The sequence below is a fragment of the Dendrobates tinctorius genome, unplaced genomic scaffold (assembly GCF_039654945.1).
Source record: "Dendrobates tinctorius isolate UK_male_01 unplaced genomic scaffold, ASM3965494v1 ptg000073l, whole genome shotgun sequence".
NCBI lineage: Eukaryota > Metazoa > Chordata > Amphibia > Anura > Dendrobatidae > Dendrobates > Dendrobates tinctorius.
The window spans coordinates 22877036-22894985 of NW_027361741.1; positions in this window are offsets into that span (position 1 = coordinate 22877036).

Below are 17950 nucleotides of genomic sequence, written 5' to 3' on the forward strand. Positions count from 1 at the left end.
CTGGTCGCTCCCTAAAAGTATAAAAACACTTTCCAGCATGCTTAACATTAAGATATTTTGATTGAACGTTTCATGGCTTTGTACAGTAAGTGTGAGCATTCTGTGCTGTTGCAAGAATGTCTGTGATTTTAAGGATACTTAAAAGAAGAATATTTAATTTTAAGCCATAGAATGGTGGATCATTTATCATGCTTTACTAAGTTTGACTGGAACTCTGAAGGATCCATGCATTAGGGGATGATACCTGCTACTTCAAAAATCTTGATATTTGTTGAGCTTGGCTGCTTCTTTTTTATTCTTCTATTATGTTTTGTGGTATGCTCGGTGGATATTTTAATCATCCAATTTTCTATAGGAGCTAGAGATCATAGAATAATAATATAGACAATAGAGGATGTCAACTCTGCGAACAGCAGCTAGAAGCAGTGTGCTCTTATAGAAGAAGCAGCAGCAAATCCAGCCATTCGTAGGAGTTGCACAGAATTTACAACAAAATGGTAGAAATATTTTAATAAAGAATTGCCTGATTTTATACTTTGGAAGCAAATGAAAAATAAGAAGCTTTTTCAGTGCAAAGGTGTCTATAACCTTTAAGGCTAGTTTCACACTTGCTTTTTTTTGCAGCGCGTTTTTCCCGCAAAAAAACGCATTAAAAAAACGCATACAAATGCATACAAACGCTGCGTTTTTTTCCAGCATTTTAATGCGCATGCAGGAAAAAAACGCAGCGTTTTTGCGCGTTTGTATGCGTTTTTTGTGCGTTTGCGTTTTTTTACAGATTTTGGAAAAACCCCACAAAAAAGAAAAAACAACCATTCAACAACACACAAGACCAATGGGACTTCATTGTGGGTGTGGTATGTTAATATATATACACCCTGTCTACAGTATTCTTCACATTTGCTTGATTCTTCTCGTGACCATGGATCTGCGCTGGAAGAGTTTTCACTTCAACTTGGATTTGGACATCGCGATGGCTCAGGCGTATGCAGTTGCTTGCCATGAACAAAGGAAGAGAGAGAGGCAGCGAAGACGGCGGCGTATGTGGATACATCCGATTGTTGAACTCCGGGAGAGCCGTGGGGCATACCATACCCTCTACAGCGAGCTCCAGTCAAACCCGGAGAAATTTACAGATTATATCCGGATGTCCCACGAAAGTTTCATGGATTTGCTTGCTCGTGTCCAACAATCCATCCGGAGACAGGACACACAGCTCCGTCGTGCGATTCCTCCTGAGGAACGGCTACTGGTGACATTACGGTATGTTTTAAAAACAAAGGGGTGTGGTCTGATGTTTTTTTTTGTAAATTTAGTATTCAAAACCTTGGGTAATTAGTTTTCGTGAATGTACTAATATTTTTTTTATAGTTTTTAAAAATAATATACATAAATATTAATTTTACTTCTTTGTCTGTTCACAGATTCCTGGCGACTGGAGAAACCCTATCCTCACTACACTTCCAGTACCGTATTGGAATCTCTACCTTGTCTGGAATTGTTGCTGACACCTGCCGGGCTCTCTGGAATGTTCTTTGCCCAGAATTTATGCCCCTGCCCACCGCTGAAAAGTGGATGGAAATTGCTGACAAATTCTGGACAGTATGCAATTTTCCCAACTGTTTGGGAGCTGTTGATGGGAAACACATACGGATCATCAAACCCCAAAGAACGGGATCTGAGTACTATAATTACAAAAAGTACTTTTCAATAGTACTCATTGCAATTGCGGATGCCGGATGTATGTTTGTAGCAGTGGACATTGGAGCATTTGGCCGTGGTAATGACTCGCAGGCTTTTAAAAACTCAGACATGGGCCGGAGGTTGTATGGCAACCAATTTAATTTCCCTATGCCACGGCCTCTTCCTCACACCGAAGCTCCGCCACTGCCCTTTGTAATGGTTGGCGATGAGGCTTTTCAAATGTGCGGAAACTTACTGAAACCCTACTCCAGCCGGGACTTGGACCACACCAAAAAAATTTTTAATTACAGGCTGACCAGGGCCAGAAGAACTGTCGAGTGTGCTTTTGGGATTCTTGTTTCCAGATGGCGAATTCTGGGCACGGCCATTAATCTTAAACTTGAAACAGTCGATGAGGTGGTGAAGGCCTGTGTGGTTCTACATAACTTTGTGATGGCTAAAGAGCACCCGACCTTTGAACTGGACGATGATGCTCCTAACCCATTGCCTGAATTCACTCAGCACACTCTCAGGTCATCCGTTGAAGTTGGCCAAATGAGGGACAAATTTGCGGCCTACTTTATTTCTGATGTAGGACGGGTGCACTGGCAAGATGAAATGGTGTAATGTTGTTGTTTATGGTAATAAAAATCCTTATTTGATACCATTACTGAGTGCACTATATTTTTTAAACTCCGATTAATTAAAAAACTTCCCATGTATAACTGAATTTTGTTATGTTCACACACCTGGGCAGGTAAATACACATACGAGTTAAAATGCAGCATTGCTAGTCTGCGTGAAATATATTGGAATGAGCAAAGCTGCAGGCCATGAATCAGGAAACCATTTTTTTTCAAGATAAAATTGTGCAAATAGTTTAAAACAAAGTATGTGATTTTCTCAAAACACAACACTCAAAACCCAACCCCAATGAAAGTCCATGGGGAATACAAGTCAGCATTGAGTGGATGAATGTAATCTGCTCCATTAAAAGTTATTACACTAGGCCTTTGAATGACTATACTAGGCCGTGGTATTTCAAATATGAGTATACTAGGCCTTGGGGCTAGTAGTATAGTAATATGTGAAATACCACGGCCTAGTATAGTCATACCAAGGCCTACTGTAATAACTCGATTTTTAACAACTAGCATCTTGTTTCAACAAAAACAAACTGGTGAAACTAGAAAGAAACTTATTTTTTAGACAAGTTTCAACAGTTTGTTTTTCATGAAACCAGATTCTATTTGGTAAAACTAGAGTTATTACACTAGGCCTTGGAATGACTATACTAGGCCGTGGTATTTCAAATATGAGTATACTAGGCCTTGGGGCTAGTAGTATATGTGAAATACCACGGCCTAGTATAGTCATACCAAGGCCTACTGTAATAACTCGATTTTTAACAACTAGCATCTTGTTTCAACAAAAACAAACTGGTGAAACTAGAAAGAAACTTATTTTTTAGACAAGTTTCAACAGTTTGTTTTTCATGAAACCAGATTCTATTTGGTAAAACTAGAGTTATTACACTAGGCCTTGGAATGACTATACTAGGCCGTGGTATTTCAAATATGAGTATACTAGGCCTTGGGGCTAGTAGTATATGTGAAATACCACGGCCTAGTATAGTCATACCAAGGCCTACTGTAATAACTCGATTTTTAACAACTAGCATCTTGTTTCAACAAAAACAAACTGGTGAAACTAGAAAGAAACTTATTTTTTAGACAAGTTTCAACAGTTTGTTTTTCATGAAACCAGATTCTATTTGGTAAAACTAGAGTTATTACACTAGGCCTTGGAATGACTATACTAGGCCGTGGTATTTCAAATATGAGTATAGTAGGCCTTGGGGCTAGTAGTATAGTAATATGTGAAATACCACGGCCTAGTATAGTCATACCAAGGCCTACTGTAATAACTCGATTTTTAACAACTAGCATCTTGTTTCAACAAAAACAAACTGGTGAAACTAGAAAGAAACTTATTTTTTAGACAAGTTTCAACAGTTTGTTTTTCATGAAACCAGATTCTATTTGGTAAAACTAGAGTTATTACACTAGGCCTTGGAATGACTATACTAGGCCGTGGTATTTCAAATATGAGTATACTAGGCCTTGGGGCTAGTAGTATATGTGAAATACCACGGCCTAGTATAGTCATACCAAGGCCTACTGTAATAACTCGATTTTTAACAACTAGCATCTTGTTTCACCAAAAACAAACTGGTGAAACTAGAAAGAAACTTATTTTTTAGACAAGTTTCAACAGTTTGTTTTTCATGAAACCAGATTCTATTTGGTAAAACTAGAGTTATTACACTAGGCCTTGGAATGACTATACTAGGCCGTGGTATTTCAAATATGAGTATACTAGGCCTTGGGGCTAGTAGTATATGTGAAATACCACGGCCTAGTATAGTCATACCAAGGCCTACTGTAATAACTCGATTTTTAACAACTAGCATCTTGTTTCACCAAAAACAAACTGGTGAAACTAGAAAGAAACTTATTTTTTAGACAAGTTTCAACAGTTTGTTTTTCATGAAACCAGATTCTATTTGGTAAAACTAGAGTTATTACACTAGGCCTTTGAATGACTATACTAGTCCATGTTATTTCACATATGACTATACTAGCCCTTGGGTTGGTTTTTAACATGTATTTACCCATCAGTGTGTGTGAGCGGCGCAAACAACATTAATGAAACTTATTAATGGTGAACCACAAATGTAAATTTATTTTTTATCACAAAAAAAAAATTTAAAAATTATTTTTTACGGCGTTTGGGGGCAGATGGTTTCAATTTGGGGGTGTGCAGGGAATATGCAACACTTGCAGTTGAAGACGGTGTTTGAGGGGAAGGGGCAACAAAACTTGTGGGGGAAGGTAGTCCAGTTAAGGGAATTAAACTTGGAACACTTGTAGGAGAGGAAATCTGTTCAGTTACATTAGTTGTAATGGCATGTCGCCGTAGGCTTGTGTGCCTGGACCGACTTTGGCCCAATGCCCGCCTTGATTGATTTCGCCTTGAAGTAGGGGCAAATATGGAATGTAGGTCCCCCGTCTGCTGGTATGGCTGCTGCTGCTGAGGTGGCGGCTGCTGCTGCAGAGGTTGCGGCTGCTGCTGAGGTGGCGGCTGCTGCTGAGGTGGCGGCTGCTGCTGAGGTGGCAGCTGCTGCTGAGGTGGTTGCTGCTGCTGCTGAGGTGGCGGCTGCTGCTGAGGTGGTTGCTGCTGCTGCTGAGGTGGCGGCTGCTGCTGAGGTGGCTGCTGCTGCTGAGGTGGCGTCTGCTGAGTTGGCTGCTGCTGCTGAGGTGGCTGATGCTGCTCTTCTTGTTCAGTGCTCGTCCTTGCAGGAGGACTGGTGGCGGCAGTGATGGCCCAGGTTTGCAGAGTGGTGGTGGCAGGGCTACTACATGTTGTTGTAGCGGCAGGGCTGTTCCATGTTTGCCTAGTGGTGGCTGAGCTCCACGCATGCATGGGATTGGCGGTGGTGCTCCAGACAGGAGCAGCGCTTGCCATGGTGGTGTCGGTGAAGTGACCAGCTGCACTCAGACTTGTGGTGGTGTAACGGTGGGTGTCCAGCCTTTGAAGAGAGGTGTCCGTGCAGTGGTATGCAGCACAAGTCGGTAGTGAGGTGAAGCGAGTCAATGGTGGCACAGGTGGAAAGGACACCACTGACTGCTGACCGTACCGATTATGCTGCATAGCCTGCAAGAAAGCATTGTTGCAGGCCTGCAGCACATTCAGCTGTTGATCAGGACTAAGGTGTTCCGCCATGCCCTTTTCAATCTTACTAAAAAAATGGTGTGCTGGTCTGTTGAGGTCGGCCTCCAGACGGTCAAGGCGCTGTTCTACAGAATTGAAGCGGTGTTCAAAGTGGTTAAAACCACGTTCCATCAGTGCAAAACCGCTTTCAACTCTGTCGGACAGTGACTTGAGGCTGGAATTAAATGTCTCGCTCAAATGCATAAACTCGGGCAAGACATTCCTGTCCAAGGCCCTCTGCCGCTGGCGGGTAGTGCCCGCATAACCAGTGGCAGAGACCTGGGACAGGGGAACACCTGATGGCCCAGCTTCCTGGTCACCAGCTGTGTGTGTGTGGGACCTGCAAGGTGCTTCCTGGCTGTCGGATGGCTGGGACGGGTCAGAGGACGTCCGACGAAGGACCGCTCCAGGGCCAGGTTGCAGGGTGCTGCTCCAGGTGCTGTGGAAGAAAGGAAAATCATTACTACCATGCCTTTACAAGAAGCATCAGCTGTGGATTAGAAAAACACAGATTAATAAAAATAAAAACCCAAAATGTATAATACTTACGATCTTGTGGCAAGGACCGGTCGTAGGAACTGCAACGCGTGATAGTGACGGTATCTAGTTCTGGTCCTTGACGCAGATCCACTGCGAACCTGGCCCTCAGCACGAACATCACTGTTGAAGCGGTCCTTGATCGAACGCCAACGTGTTCGGACTTTGTCCACTGTTGATAAAAAAAAACAGTGCCGTCAAGTACAACAGTCACTGCTTCACAATTTAGCAATACAATACTCAAAGCAGTCACTGTACACCCCGATGACACTGTTGGGTTTCCTGCTAGAATACACCTAGCACGAAACCCAACAGTGCCGTCAAGGACAACAGTCACTGCGGCACAATGTAGCAATACAATACTCAAAGCAGTCACTGTAGACCACGATGACACTGTTGGGTTTCCTGCTAGAATACGCCTAGCACGAAACCCAACAGTGCCGTCAAGGACAACAGTCACTGCGGCACAATGTAGCAATACAATACTCAAAGCAGTCACTGTAGACCACGATGACACTGTTGGGTTTCCTGCTAGAATACGCCTAGCACGAAACCCAACAGTGCCGTCAAGGACAACAGTCACTGCGGCACAATGTAGCAATACAATACTCAAAGCAGTCACTGTAGACCCCGATGACACTGTTGGGTTTCCTGCTAGAATACGCCTAGCACGAAACCCAACAGTGCCGTCAAGGACAACAGTCACTGCGGCACAATGTAGCAATACAATACTCAAAGCAGTCACTGTAGACCACGATGACACTGTTGGGTTTCCTGCTAGAATACGCCTAGCACGAAACCCAACAGTGCCGTCAAGGACAACAGTCACTGCGGCACAATGTAGCAATACAATACTCAAAGCAGTCACTGTAGACCCCGATGACACTGTTGGGTTTCCTGCTAGAATACGCCTAGCACGAAACCCAACAGTGCCGTCAAGGACAACAGTCACTGCGGCACAATGTAGCAATACAATACTCAAAGCAGTCACTGTAGACCACGATGACACTGTTGGGTTTCCTGCTAGAATACGCCTAGCACGAAACCCAACAGTGCCGTCAAGGACAACAGTCACTGCGGCACAATGTAGCAATACAATACTCAAAGCAGTCACTGTAGACCACGATGACACTGTTGGGTTTCCTGCTAGAATACGCCTAGCACGAAACCCAACAGTGCCGTCAAGGACAACAGTCACTGCGGCACAATACAGAGCAGGGAAATACTCACTAAACGCCTTTTTGGCGGATGCTGTGGCGCTGTCCCAGCCATCCATCAACGCTGCGGCCACCTCATTCCATAGCCGCCGTGTCACCACATTGTCCTTGTACAGCCGGTCACGGCTGTCCCACAACGGCGAACGCTCCTGGACCAGGCTGATGAGCTGCTCATTATCCAGGTAGACGTCTTCATCCCGTTGTGGAACCTAGACAAAACACATTCATTAGAATAATCAAATTTAAATTGACTAAAAAGTTACAAAAAAAGAAAAAAAAAAAAGAGTAAAAATAGAAGATAAAAAAAAAAAAAAAACATTACAAATCATTTGATACTTACATTACGTATCACCACCGGGACTTGGCTTCGCTGCTCCTGCTGTTCGCCCTCACTATTCCCGTCCGCAGATGATGATGACGATGTCTGAAAGTTGAAAAAAACGTAAGAGATTTGGAGAAGCAGCAGATATACTTACCAGATGCACGAAAATAATCACCTCACGGTCTGCTTGCGCCAATTCCTGCCGCGATGGGGAATACTCCGATTCTGAAGACATACTGCATGTAAAAATAATAAAAATCATTAGTACATACATAATTTAAAAGGACAGGCATATAATGTAATATACTCACATTCTTCGCTGATATAATGTGTTCTTGGTTGAATGTCTGCTCTTCAATCTGTCTAGTGTAGTAGTGGCAGAGTTTTGGCAGGCACCTCCTTTATATAGCCTTTTTTTTTTGGACTTTAGAAGATTCTAACTAGGATAAAAAGTGGACACCACCCAAAAAACGCTGCGCTAAAAAAGCGCATACCTGCGCATGCCAGTGCGCACGTATGCGCATCCATAGGCTATAATGGCCATTTTTAGCGCAAAACGTGCGCATACGTGCGCATGCGATTTTTTCAAGGGCCAAAAAATGCAACATGCAGCGTCTGGAAAATACCATCGCACACCCCAAAAAAACGCAGCGCATGAAAATCGCATACATGCGCTTACAAGTGCGCAGGTATGCGCACCCATGTTAAATATAGGGGAAAAATCGCATGCGCACGTATGCGTTTTTTTCCAGCGCTAAAAAACGCAAATGTGAAACCAGCCTAACACTATAAATATGCAGGGGCTTTGGAGTAGCTATCAGAAAAAGATCAGCTTCTACTGCTGTAAAAATACATACACACCCATTTATATGACATAAAAACAAAAGGTTGATCATAGAGGAACATTCTTGGTAAGATTTTGAAATAACATGTTAAATGATATGATGTTGTGTATGAATTAAGTTATTTATTGTTGATGTTTTCTATACATTTTTAAATTCCTTATGCAGTTTTGTTGGTTGCTGCCGGTTCCCCCTTTATCCTAAAATTGAAGAGCACACGATGCTACGTCAACAATCTTTTGCTTAACAACGTTACTGGACAGAAGCTGCAGCACAACTCCACTATGAAGAAAGTGATGGTATTTTCTCACGATATGTAATTGCTTTCCGTGATAGGGATAACCTTTTTGGAAACTGAATTTATCATCATGAGGTTCATGTCGTAAGGTAGTACTGCATGAAAGGTTGACGTCGAGTTACTGTAGAAGTTTAGAGTGCAAAGATAGGCAGGTGGCAAATGTATCTCTAATAATAGGGCTGATTATGGTTATTTTCTTGAGTGTGTCTTTGTCAGCAAATAGTAAAGATCTCAAGGGAATTCATATGAGTGCTTTTTCGGATATTAAATCCCATTTGCTGTCATTGGCTTTCAGCCAGTTGGCAGCCCTAGTCGGTTGAATAGATTTACGGTAAAAACAGATATTTTGAGGCCCTATTCCTCCAGATAGGGGCAGTCTTGTCAGTGTCTTGTATCCTCATTTTGGTTCCTTGCCTTTCCACAAAAAAATAATGATAATCCTTTATATGTTTTTTTAATGAGTTTATAAGATAGATATGAACAAATTGGAATGGTTTTAAAAGTTTAGAAGAGATAACAGCTTCAAGCAGCAGACATATGTTGAATAAACCTAACCCAACAGTGTATATGTCTCCAATTATTTACTTAAAGTTGTGGAGCAGTACTAGGGGTCTCTTTCAAATTACATTTTTTTGTTATATACGTGAATTAAGAAAAAAAACTATCCAAAAACAGAATTATTTCAAAATATTCACAATAGTAACATATGCCACAACATAGTTATGATCTAGAAAAGATATTCTGTATCACTAAATTGTATTTTGGCTGTAAAATTTAATTTGTTATGTTTATTAAACAATGTACAGTATCTATTGGGTATGTAGGTTTCCATGTACAGGTTTCCATGTAACAGATACCCTAAACGTATTTAAAAGGAAAGAACAGTTTTCATCTTCAACATTTCTTTAATAAATATGCCATTAGATACTAGAGCAGAGATGCTAACTTTCCAGAAATTTCAGGATGGTTTGCAAAAATCGGGCACTTTTTTGCTTTGACAGTAAAAAAATGCAAGCGTATGTGATTTTTTTGAGGCTGAAGAAACTTATACAGATAATTTTGACCATAATTATCAACATTTTACAGTCTACAGAGAATGCAGCTGATGTCTTCATATCAGAAGTTTGGGCTGAATCATGTATAATCATAATCTATTATGGTTTTCCAACGTATTCATAAAAAAATATTGTTTTCTTGTGATTTTATGATACCCTGTACAGAAAAAATAAAAAGTCTGGTTGACCACCCTGGATTAAAGGATCTTTTGAAATTCAAATTTGCTGATTTCAAAACATTTTTCCCAAAATTTATTTTATGGCAAATACATTTCAGTCAATTTTAATATTAGAAAGCTTACAATTGCTCAAAAAATACACATGTGGGAGATGAGAGAAGGAGAACTTTGCTGACCATAAGTAATATAGTGAAATACTCAGAACTCCAAAATACGTGATGAATATTTTATTTGTCAATTATTAATAAATATCTTTGATATAAAATATTCATCATGCATTTTGGAGTGCCAAGTATCTCACTAGATTTCTTCTTGGATGGGGTCGAAGCCTTGCTGGAGCACTTACATTTCTTGTTCTTTTGAGTGTCATATATATCACATTTTTGCTTACCATAGGGGCATATACTTTATAGGTGAAAGAGAGGACCCTATTGACCATAGGAGCTTATAATCTTAAAGAGAGACAGGACTCCGCTGACTATAAAAGATTACGCTCTACAGAAGGGAGAGAGTGAGGGAGAGAACCCTGTTGCTCATAAGAGCTTACACTCTACAGAAGACACCCAGTGACTACGGGGATGAAAAATGACTTAGCCGTACAAACTGTGCTCCGCTAGAACTGCTGATATCTGTTTGCCAAAACACTGACCACCACCGTACAATGTGTGACAATCCATAAGATATCATTTCTTCAGGGCATTATGGGGAGGCCAGCATGGCAATGCAAAATGATGTTTGTCTCGGGCAATTAATGATCATGGTTGTCCTCATAAAGATGCTTTATACTTTGAAACTGTCATGATCTCAGTGCGGATTTGACTCACACACGTGGGGTTAATGCATCCTGATCGCCTGGTGCGGGCTTTCAATGCTAAGTACCCAGGCAAGCCTGGGGGTCCAGAGGCCCGCCGTTGAGAGGGGGGTACTGTCATGATCTCAGTGCGGGTTTGACTCACACACGTGGGGTTAATGTCAGGAACCAGTGCTGATGACTGGCATTTCTGGGGTTAAAGGTTGTGATCCCAGTGCAGGCGTACCTGCACACCTGGGGCTATGATTGTGGCCTCTCCCTGGTTCTGGGAGAGGCTTCTTATAGCCTCAGGACGCTCCCATCCCCGTCAGTTATACGTTCGCCCTTGGCATTGTGTGGTGACCCCTGAGTGTGTTTGTGCTGTGTTCTGGTTGCTTGATTCTCTGTGTACGACTCGGTCTGTTCTCTGGATATTGCTTTGGATTCTGCTTGGTACCTTCTATGTCTGTTTGGTTTTGACTTCTGCTTGACCCTGACTATCCGTTCTGTCTCATCCCTGCTACTTTACTGATATCTCTGTGTATGACCTCCGTTTTGCCTGAGTGAGTATTTCTGTATAGTGTCCTACCATCTCTGAAAGCAGGACACTAAGCCCCGCCCTGTTGCAGTCACATGACCGTAAGTCCTGTGACTGCTTGCTAAACTTCAGCATCCACAGGTCCTGTGTATCTGTACTTTCCGGCTGTACCTGTCCACGGGCCCCCCTACAATGCAGGTGAGTCCCTGCTCAGCGGAGGCTGCATGCCGGCGCTGACAGGATCCTGAAATTAAAACTGACCATTAAGTTTTTGGGGTTTTTTTTTCTTTCTCTGCTGAGAAATATGGATCCCATACAATCTCTTGCTGAGCAAATGAAAAATCTGAGTCAGATGTTTCAGGGTTTATCTCTGGAGCAGCAAGCTCTGGCTCGTTCTCAGAAGCAGGTTTCTGAGACAGTGCGGGAGGCTTTAGCTGCTTGGTCTCTGGGGGCTGGGGCGAGTGATGTTGTTTTGGTGTCCCCAGAACCACTTGTTAAACTGCCTGATTTCCTTTCTGGGAACAAAAATGAGTTCAGGGTCTTCATGGAGGGGTGCAAACTCTTCTTTAGTTTGAGGCCACGTTCCTCTGGGGATGAAAGTCAGAAGGTTGGGGTCATTATGTCTCTGTTAAGAGGGTCCCCACAAGCTTGGGCTTTCTCCCTTCCTCCCACTGCCCCTGAGAGAGTGTCTGTGAATGCGTTTTTTGAGGCCCTCGGGCACATATATGATGAGTCGGACCGAGTGCGATTGGCAGAGGACATGGTGATGAGTGTCTGTCAGGGGAAGTACTTGGCTGAGTGGTTTTGTACAGAATTACGCCGCTGGGCAGCAGGGGTCTCTTGGGACGACGACGCACTCCAAGGACTCTTTTGCAGAAGCTTGTCCGAGTCGTTACAGGATGCCTTGGCATTACATCCCCCACCTAACTCACTCGAGGATGCCATGACCCAGGCTGTCCGGATGGACCGCAGGCTGCGGGCCAGGGGGGTGATGCAGGCGGAGACTGCATTGTTCCCTAGTGGAAAAGAGACTGTTTCTGTGCCCATGGACATGGGGGCTCTCTCCCTGAAGGAAAAGGAGAGATAACGCAAGAGAGAAAAGCAGCTATGCTTCTACTGTGGTAAAAAGGGACATTGGAAAAGGGAGTGTCCTGATTGTCCATCCTCAATCCGGTCGACGGGAAATGACTAGGTCTAGGTAGTCAGCGGGGAGACTACTCAGACCCTCAGGTACCCTTTTCCTCGTTTTCTAAGGTGTTGCTTCATGTGAAACTGTTAGTGGACGATTGTTGTTTTCCCTCTACAGTTTTCGTGGACTGCGGATCATCCATCAATCTCATTGACTCCCAATTGGTCACACGCTGTAAGATAGGGACAGTTAGACTTAAGGTTCCGATCAAAGTGGTGGCCATTGACTCCTCCCCTTCACTAAAAAGGGAATTCTCTTTATGTCTGACTTGTTTTCGCTCAAAGTGGGCGTTACCCATGTGGACAAATTAAGTTGTTTGGTTCTGGACAATCTACCAGCAGGATTGGTGTTGGGCATGCCCTGGTTACAACGCCATAACCCAGTCATTAACTGGAAAATGGGGGAGATTGTTCAGTGGGGGTTTAATGATTCGATGTTATCTGATAAGTCTGCACTATTGGTTGAACCTGTTAAATCTGTATCTGTGTCCATCTGTCGAGCTGGAAGGTATTCCAGAGTACCTGAAAGAATTCGAAGATGTGTTCTCTGAAAGCGAGGCCGAGACATTGCCGCCACATAAACCCTTTAACTGCGCTATTGAGTTAGTCCCGGGGGCTAAATTGCCTAAAGCCCGTCTGTTTAATTTATCTGACCCTGAGCACTTGGCCATGAAAGATTACATTGCTGAGAGTCTTCGCAAAGGACACATACGTCCCTCAGTCTCACGTGTGGCGGCAGGGTTTTTTTTTGTAAAGAAAAAAGATGGTGGTTTACGTCCCTGCCTCGATTTTCGTGAGCTCAACAAGATTACTGTATGAAATACGTACCCCTTCTGTTGATTCCCGATTTGTGTAACCAACTTTCAGGGGCAAAATGGTCCTCCAAACTGGATCTTCGGGGGGCATATAATTTGATAAGGGTCCAGGAGGGGGATGAATGGAAAACCGCGTTCGTCGCGACCGAGGGACTGTTTGAAAATTTAGTCATGCCATTTGGTCTTACCAATGTCCCAGCCATATTTCAGAATTTCATCAACGTGGTATTCTCGGATCTCATTGGTCGTTTTGTTGTTATTTACTTAGACGATATTCTGATATACTGTCCCGACAGTCAATCTCATCTGAATCATGTACGAACCATTCTCCAAAGACTGAGGGAAAATTATCTGTATGCCAAATTGGAGAAATGTGTGCTTTTTGTTCAAGAATTTTTTGTTATTAATCCTGTCCTGTGAGGGTTTTCACATGGACCCCAAGAAGGTACAGGCCATTGCGGATTGGGTGCAACCCCGAGACCTTAAGGGTTTTCAGCACTTATTGAGGTTCGCCAATTATTACCGCAAATTTATTTGGGGATTTTCACAGGTGGTCAAACCACTCACAGATCTTACTTTTAAAGGTGCGGAGGTGAGAAACTGGTCCTCGCTCGCAAAAGAGGCCTTTGCGACCCTGAAAAGATGCTTTATGTCTGCTCCCGTGTTAGTACAGCCAGATCCGTCCAAACCATTTGTCGTGGAAGTGGACGCCTCTGAGGTGGGGGTGGGGGCGGTGTTGTCCCAAGGGCCTGCCACTCTAACCAACCTCAGGCCATGTTCTTTCTTTTCCAAGAAGTTCTCTGCTACGGAAAGAAATTACGACGTAGGCAATAGAGAGCTTCTTGCGGTCAAATTGTCGTTTGAAGAATGGAGGCACTTTTTGGAGGGGGCCAGTCACCAGGTAACGGTGATCACGGATCACAAAAATTTGTCATACATTGAGTCTGCTAAAAGACTAAAGCCCAGACAGGCCCGTTGGTCACTTTTTTCCCGTTTTCAGTTTAAGATTACATGTCGTCCAGGGTCTAAGAATGTCAAGGCTGACGCCTTATCGCGCAGTTTTCAACCGGTATCGCCCCCTGAGCCACCGTCCTCCATTCTTCACCCTGGGGTTGTGATAGCAGAGGTCTCATCTGAATTGGAACGGGAGATTCAGGGTGCTCAGCCATGGGCCCCGGCGGCCAAGCCGGAGGGGAAGTTGTTTGTCCCAGAGCAACTTTGCCTGAGACTCTTGCAGGAGTTCCAAGCTGAGTGCTCACCCTGGTATTTCAGCCACGCGTCTGGTAGTGGCTAGGATCTTTTGGTGGCCAACCCTTGGTTCGGACATAAAAAAACTCATTGCTGGTTGTGGGGTCTGCGCTCGTTGTAAAAGCTCTCATAGCTGGCCGGCAGGGGAGCTGATGCCCTTGGCAGTGCCTTAAAGACCATGGACTCACTTATCCATTGATTTTGTTACCAATCTCCCTCCATCTAAGGGTAATACAGTGGTATGGGTAGTGGTGGACAGGTTTTCTAAGCAGGCTCATTTTGCACCCCTGTCCGCACTACCGTCAGCTGAGACGTTGTCCAGGTTGTTTGTGCAGCATGTGATCCGGTTGCATGGGGTACCCCTGAATGTGGTGTCTGATCATGGTGCGCAGTTTGTGGCTAAGTTTTGGCGTGCTTCCTGCAAAAAATTTGGGATATCTCTGTCCTTTTCGTCTGCATACCATCCTGAGAGCTATGGTCAGACGGAGAGCACTAACCAGTCCCTAGAACAGATCCTCAGGTGTCTAACCTCTGCTAGACAGAATGACTGGTGTGATGCACTGCCATTGGCTGAATTTGCCTTCAATAGTCAGGTGAGTCAATCCTTGGGTATGACTCCTTTTTTGATCAATTATGGGTTCAGTTCTCATTTTGGTGAGTTTTCTCGTCTGGACTCGGGGTGTCCCGGGGCTGAGGGCTCTGTTCAGCGATTACAGAATACGTGGGCAGAAGTTCAGCGGAGTATATCTAGGTCTCAGGGCAGGTATAAGTTTTTTGCGGACAGGAAACGAACACCAGGGCCCACGTTTCATGTTGGAGACAAAGTTTGGCTCTCCACGCAAAACATTAAGTTGAAGGTTCCTTCAGCCAAGTTGGGGCCCAAATTCATTGGCCTATACAAGATTGTGGAAAAAATCAATCCAGTGGCATATAGACTGTGCCTTCCACCCTCTTTCAAGATCCCAACGTCTTCCACAAATCTCTACTGAAACCTTTTGAAACAGTCTGGGGAGACTCCGAGTCTGCTGCTCCTCCTGTTTTGGTCAAGGGGCTGGTGGAGTACGAGGTTGGTCATATCGTAGATTCCAGGTTGGTACGGCGGTCGGTACAATACCTGGTTCATTGGAAGGGGTATGGACCGGAAGATGGGTCCTGGGTACTGGCCCGGTTGATGCATCCTGATCGCCTGGTGCGGGCTTTCCATGTTAAGTACCCGGGCAAGCCTGGGGGTCCAGAGGCCCCCCGTTGAGAGGGGGGTACTGTCATGATCTCAGTGCGGGTTTGACTCACACACGTGGGGTTAATGTCTGGAACCAGTGCTGATGACTGGCATTTCTGGGGTTAAAGGTTGTGATCCCAGTGCAGGCTTACCTGCACACCTGGGGCTATGATTGCGGCCTTTCCCTGGTTCTGGGAGAGGCTTCTTATAGTCTCAGAACGCTCCCATCCCCGTCAGTTATACTTTCGCCCTTGGCATTGTGTGGTGACCCCTGAGTGTGTTTGTGCTGTGTTCTGGTTGCTTGATTCTCTGTGTACGACTCGGTCTATTATCTGGATATTGCTTTGGATTCTGCTTGGCACCTTCTATGTCTGTTTGGTTTTAACTTCTGCTTTGCCCTGACTATCCGTTCTGTCTCATCCCTGCTTCTTTACTGATATCTCTGTGTATGACCTCCATTTTGCCTGACTCTGAGTATTTCTGTATAGTGTCCTACCATCTCTGAAAGCAGGATGCTAAGCCCCGCCCCCTTGCAGTCACATGACCATAGGTCCTGTGACTGCTTGCTAAACTTCAATGTCCACAGGTCCTGTGTATCTGTATTTTCCGGCTGTACCTGACCCGGGCCCCCCTACAGTGCAGGTGAGTCCCTGCTCAGCGGAGGCTGAATGCAGGCGCTGACAGGATCCTGACAGAAACGAGTTGACAAATAAACCACTGACTTCTGAATTGGCAACCTCCATTCTCTCACGGCAGCGCAGAGCAACCCATTTTTTCTTTGTTTTCATGCTGTCACCTCCTTGTGGGTCTACAGCAGCCTTAAGTGCGATCAGTGGTTGTGTGCACACAACCCAACCAGGTGAAACCCAACCCACATAAGACCCTATTTTGCGCTTTGTCCCCTTCCAATTTTTTCCTTCTCGCTTATCCAATTTTAAACACTGACATGTACGAAAATTAATAGATTTGCTGCCTTATAAGAACAGTTTTCTTCACAAATGACTGCTGATATACTTTTTTTAATTATAATTTCTAAAAACATTAAAGCCTGATTCTTTATTGCATTTGGGTCTAATTTTTTGTATAGGTTTTCCCTATTTTAAGCTTGTTTTAATTACTTTGAACCAATTTTTTTATTTTTATTTGTTCATCTGTGCTACCCATTTAAAACTTTTTTTTACACAAATGTTAAAGTTGCATGCGACATTTTTACGGATCATCTTTTTTTCTCTAAAAAGGCTTAAAAAAGATGAAAAGCAAAAGTAAAAAGGTAAGACAAAATTTTGGTCAAATTTCGTACACGAAAACGAATATAAAAAAGTGACTTTAAAAAAATTTAAATAATTAATTAGACTCTTATATAAGTGAAATAAGTGCCGAGAGGAAATTATCTTTATTACTCCAGGTAGCATTTCGGTTTCAGTAAGGAGGCACTGCCAGCTTAGGTTCAGTGATCGTTCTGTGTAAAGAGCAGCGGTTGTAACAGTGCTACCAGCGCTGACTGATAGCAGCTCTGGACAGATGTCAATCTGTGCTAATGACATGGGTACACAGAAAGGTGACTGAACCCATGCAGGCGCCACCTCTGTGACTGAAACTCGAACACTATTTGGAGGAATAAAGTTCTTTTCCTCCCAGCAGCTGGCATATAAGTGCTAGTGACGGGCAGGTTCAAAATTCTATTGACCTGCAGATTAACCCCATATTTGCAGGTAATTAGCATTTTTCATGTGATAGGTTCCCTTTAAAACCTGTTTCCCACAACCCCAAACAGTTGTTCAATACTTTTAACTCCCTCCTCCGCCCACCACTGCCCCCACCAACTTCCCTTATCTCTGCTGAGGACTTCGCCATACACTTCAAAAACAAGATAGACCAAACACGGCAAGTCTTTATTATTCAACCACCACAACCCCTTTGTATACCAGACCAATGCCCAAACCCCATAACTCCTTATCCAACATCACTGAAGGTGAGCTTGCTCATCTTCTCTCCAAATCACACCTCACCACTTGGGCACTTGACCCCATCCCATCCCACCTCCTCCCCAACCTCGCCACCATTCTTATCCCATCTTTAACCCACCTCTTCAACCTATCACTAACTTGCGGTAACTTCCCTTCTGCTGTCAAACATGCTACAATCACGCCTATCCTCAAAAAGCCAACCCTAGACCCAACCGCTATGTCCAGCTATCGCCCAATATCGCTGCTCCCATTCGCTTCCAAACTCCTGGAGCAGCAAG